The following is a 5,871-nucleotide window of genomic DNA, read 5'->3' as shown; positions in this document are numbered from 1 at the left end:
AATTACATATACCTCCCTTGAAATTTAGCTAAATTACAAATATCTCCCTGAGGTTTCGAAAATTACAGATACCCCTTGAGATTTTTATTTTCATAACAAATTGCCTCCTGAGGTTTATATTTTCATAACAATTTACCCCCTAATTTGTTATGTAAATAGTACTTTTAGAGAGTATCTGTAATTTCTCAAATCTCAGAGAGATATCTGTAATTTTGTTAAATCTCGAGAGGAATATGCGTAATTTGCCCTTAAGATAAATGGTGCTCCACATTACTTTAAATAAGAAGTTGGTATTACTAAAAAAAGAAAAGTAAAAGTAAAAGTAAAAGTAAATTACTTCTATTTTTGACAAAAGAATGATTTTACTATTGTCTTTATGATTAAAAATGATATATATTATACTATTAACTCATAAAATTTCAAGCAAATATAAGGGCACCTATTTTTAAAAATCTCATCAGGTGTGACAGGTCCCTTATCCACTCTAATAAATAAATTATTATTTTTTATATGAGAATATGATTAATTATGTTAAAAAGTTAATATCTACCAAAGATATACCATTGGTGAAACAAAAGGAATATATATCTAACATCCAATAAAGTGTTACCATTTTACAATTTTAGTCATAAAATTAATAAATTTATTGGGTTTATCTGAATCAATATAAAAGCACTTAAAATAATTAAGTATTTAATATTTTTTAGCCAAAGCCACAAGTACACTACTGGTCATTAATTTAACTCTATCGTATCTCATAATTAAGTTTATTTTTTTTAAATTATTTACCTGCAAAGCTTTATAAAAATAGTTAATCTCACAATGCATATTACATCTCTCTAATTTTGACTAAAGATAAAAATTACTTTATTTTAGTGAGTTTCATTTCAATTAGTGTGTGAAAGAATTATCCCAAAAAAATTAAGATTTTGTTAGTTTTACAACTCGTTTGGGAACAAGCTAATTTAGTAACTTTTTGGCTATTTGGCTAAAAAGGTATGTAAAAAAAACTTGTATGTTTGGGATGATTTTTTGGCTAATTACGAAAAAATGTGCAAAAAGTAAAGAGAAAAGAGAATATTTGACTTTTTGGTATGGGTTGTTGGCTTTTTGGCTAATTTAGTAACTTTTTGGCTAATTGACTAAAATAGCCTCTTGCCAAACGAGGCCAAAATAAGAAGAAAGAGCAGCGGAAAAAATTATTCTATTTATATAAAAATTAATTATAAGATTCACTTTATATAAAAAAATTATATTTAATTTTATAATTAAATAATTTATTCTTAAAAAAATTTCAAAAGTAAACAGTAAGGAAAAGAAAAGGTAGTGCGTACTAGGTGGTTGTGGCGTCAATAAATGTGGACACGTGACTTGTCATTTGGCAAATGAATGAATATGAATTCGATTTGTTAGTGAAAAAAAAGGACACTTTTTGCTGCGGATTTCACCACTCATGCCACCTGCTTTTTACACACTATTACCTTACCACGTGGGTTTTCTAGAAAACTCACATGCATTCCAATTTTTTTTTTAATTATAAATTACAATGAATCTTTGATAATTATTCTGTTTTTAATTTTTAGTTTATATTTATAAATTTTTTTAAAATTATCATAAAAATTTATTTGATAATTTTTTTAATTTATAAATAGTTGTTTCAATTTATAAATTTGAGAAAAAAACGTTAACTCAAAAAATGAGTTTACATTTTCAATTTTCAATTTTTTTTTTTGAATAATTTTTTTTTCAATTAATCTTTTTTTTCAATTAATTTTTTTTCCCAATTAATTTTTTTTTCAATTATAATGTGTGTGATCCCATTATATAAATATTTTAGGCCTGAACAAACATATTTTTTAGTTTATATTTTTAAAATTCTTTAAATATTTTGTTCAAATCAAACGCGTTTATAATTTATGTTTTTTTTTAAAATAAACAAAAACTAGTTTATAAAATTTTTATAAATATGAACAAAAAACGTAAACGTTACCAAATGCTACTAATATAAAATTATTATCAAATTATACGGTAATAATATATTCATAAATTATGATTACAATAATTGGTATTTTATTTTTAAATAAAATGAGCACAATATATCACCCCGCTGTGGTCCCCAGCAGGACTGATTAAGGGTTGGTTTGGGATGTCCTAAAAACGTGTACTTTTTGACTTATTGGTGGGTTTGGGTTGGGTTTGGGTTGGGTTTGATGTGATGTGTTAGAGAGGTGATGTGATTTAAATAAGATGATGTGACTTAAATAAGATAGTGACTTTTTGACTTTTTGACTTATTTAATATATGCCAAACTAGCCCTTATAATAAATAAAAGGTACATTTTCCTCAAGACCAGAAAGGAAAACCAAGAAAAGTTTGGTATGGCATGGAAAAGCTGCCCATTCTTTCTATTTTTAATTTTTAATTATTATTATTTTTTAAAGAAGCACCGACACTGTGACAGATATAAATAAATAAAAATTATAAGTCAATATATTTGATCAAAAATGTTTACAAAACCATGGGTAAGAGTTGCACCCTCAAAAGTTTCTCACATTTTGGTAATTTTTCTTATCACCTCTCACTGAATAATAATTTTCTATAAATAAAAATAATAAAGCTATGCTTTGGTTTTTTTCATTCATTTTTTTTTTAAAAAAAAAAAAAAAGCCTATCAATTGTACCATTTTTTTAAAACTCTTAATCAGTGTGTTTGGTTTCATTTTTCTGAATACAATTTTTTGAAAACTGAATTTTTTTATTTTTCATGATTTTTTGTTTTTAGTGAATTTTTTAAAAAATTTAAGTAATTTTTTTTACTTTTTTAGATGCACCTTACTTAGATATATCTAAATAGTAAAATATTTGTAAAAAACTATTTTAAAAATATAATAAATACACAAAAATACGAAAAATGTACTGAATTTTCATATTTTTTGTTAATTAGTGTATTTTTTAAAGATTTTTTTCAGAAATATTATATTTTTTAAGTATATTTATGTTAGGTGTGTCTAAAAATTAAAAAATTGCTTAAAATATTTTTAAAAATCATTGAAAACATTAAAATACGGAAAATAAAAAAATAAAATTTTTTAAAAACTGTTTTCTGAAAACTATAATCAAACAAGCTGTAGTTTTCTTACATTAAAAAAAAATATTACAAAAAATCTTAATCTTTTGACATAATTATTACAGAAAATTATAATTTTAACAAAAATATACTGATATTCTTTTTAATAAAGTTTAAAAAAAAAAGGCACATACTATGTGATAGATACAAATAAAAATAATGAAGGTACCATATGCTTTGGTTTTCTCAGTCATTTTTTAAAATTAAACCTGTCAATTATACTTTATATTATTTTATGTGATGACTTTTTCAATAGGGTCATAATTATTGTAAGTTATTAGCCAATGTCCAACAACTTCATGACTCATTAATTTATGTAAGTTTGTGTGCTGACGGATTTATCGAGTTTGCCCCTCTTCGAAAGTTAAAAAATCATATTTTTGTAGACAAATTGCGTATAGTTTTTTGTGTTATTAATTTTATTTTTTTACATTTTATTAATTTAATTTAATTAATAATATCCGTTAAAAAATTAAGCAAAAATTAAAGACAAAATGGTTTAACTCCAAAATCACACATTGATTTTAGTATATTTTTTAAATATATGTTATTAATTAGACTAAATTGGTACAATTTAATTCACTTGTAATTTTAATAAAAATATTCAAATTGCCCCTCCTAAATATTTTATAGACTCTCCGTTTTTAAAACTAAACCCTTTTAGTTCCCTTGAAATATTTGTATTTTTTTAAACACCCATCTTTTAATTTCTATAAAGAAAAAAAAACCGTTTTTATATTACATAAATATTTACATTATTATATAAAGTATAACTCACTTGGTATGAATAAATTTGTCACACAATTTTGATTGTGAAAAAATTCACAACAATAATTATATCCTTTCTATATTACTACAAGAATAAATATAAAAAAAAAAATCACTAAATCAATAATTGCTATCCACCGCGCACCATTTTCTCACCTGGAAAATGAGTGAGAGCACTAATTAGTGCTATCACTAATAATGTGGCAGTGGGTCCCACTAGGAATGATTTGATGTTTTGGCCTTGGTGTTGTATTTTTTTTCTTTTTTTATTGAGTGTCATGTCATTAGTGGTCTTTTAGAGCTCCAAAATTAGTGGTCTCTATCATTGTTGTTTCTCACCTCGTTATACTGGTTTGCATCATAATTTAAGTATAAATTTGAAAATAGAAATGGAAGATAAAATATAGGTAAAATGTAATTATATTTTAAAAAAATTTACTTATAAATCACATCTTGAAAAATAATGATTAGTCCCAATGATTTTCTTATAGGCTAATTAGTCCATTGATTTTGAGAAATGTAGATTAAATATATTATTTAAAAATTAGATTTACGATTATACATTTATTTCTATTATATTTGTGTGAGTGATTTTTCGATCACACTGCCAACTTAGTTATTCAGCTGGAGAGTACTGGCAGAATAGATGACACTTGGCTGACCTGCAACAGAAAGAGAAGATTCCGGCAGTGGTTCGTCCACCTGGAGGCACTTCGACGATCAAGTCAGTATATTTCTCAAAGATAATCAATAGTGCTAAACTCACTGTTTAGAATATAAATTACGTACCTTAGACCCATCGGGGGTGTCTCTCTTTTATAGTTAACTCAATCCTAGTCTCACTAGAAGCCTAACTTTAATGGACTCTTGCTCAGTGCTCATCCTGGACTCTCCAATAGATAAAGATAAACTCCCTAAGAGCTTTATCCTTATCCAGGCTGAAGTCCTTCCTCACTCAAGGACTCTTGTCCCTTATCCGCTTATCTCGGATTTCGATATCTTCGGAGATAACCTCGGCCTTGCCGAGATCACCTCGGCGTCATAACCTGGATACGTGGTGCCTTGGCTAACACGTCGGCGTCACCTTGGCCACGTGTTGGGACTCAGAAAATATATCCCCACAACTGCTCCCTAGGTTCTATTACTTCGGTATTCTGAGGTGATGGAACCTATATCGATACTTCCTACCAATACATCGGCTTAAGCCGAGATCATCATTATAGGCCAACATATCTCTTTAACGTTAAAAGCTTCTAAGATCTCCTTCACGCGTATGAGCTGTCATGCATCACAATTCAATCGTTTCAGCCACGTGTCCTTCTCTTACTGGATTGTACGTGGTACGTGCTTCTAAATTGTCTCGTGTATGCGTGCGCCGTCTGACGCACACGTTATTTTAGGCACATTAATTCTGTTTTGCAGCCGTTTCAAGTTTTTACAAAACTTTTCTCCCTCTTTTCGTCGCTTCACTTCTTGTTCAATCCTCTAGTTTTTTCTCTCTCTAGCTCTTAGCTTTCTCAAACCCTCCATTGTTCAAGCTTTCTTAGCTCTACAACTTGCTCCGTTCACCACTTCCGGCGAGATTTTCACCGATCCTCCGTCTTCACAACCGTTGTCAGACTTTGGCAATCCCCATTCCGGCTTCTATTTTCCTGGTAAGCCGTTGTTCCTTCTTGTTTTATTTCTTATTGTTCTCCAATAAGTTTTGCTTCATTATTTGGTCGCCATTACTGTTTTACTCAAGTATTCGATTTATGAATCTTGTTTCTGAGTATATTTATTTCACAACCTTGCTCTTTACCCATGCCTTAAATACACGCACTGTTCACAACTTTTTTGCACTTTTACCACTGTTCTTGACTTCATACCCTTTGTACTTGCGATGTTCTTGATAGTCCATCTTTGCTCTTGAATCTGAATCGTATTCTTGTTTCTGTTTGCCGTGTTTTTCCAGATTCTCGTCTTCGATCCTTGCT

The sequence above is a fragment of the Camellia sinensis genome, chromosome 6 (assembly GCF_055761805.1).
Source record: "Camellia sinensis isolate YWXY chromosome 6, ASM5576180v1, whole genome shotgun sequence".
Classification (NCBI taxonomy): Eukaryota; Viridiplantae; Streptophyta; class Magnoliopsida; order Ericales; family Theaceae; genus Camellia; species Camellia sinensis.
The sequence above is the reverse complement of the archived record's forward strand: the minus strand, read 5'-3'. Positions refer to the sequence as shown.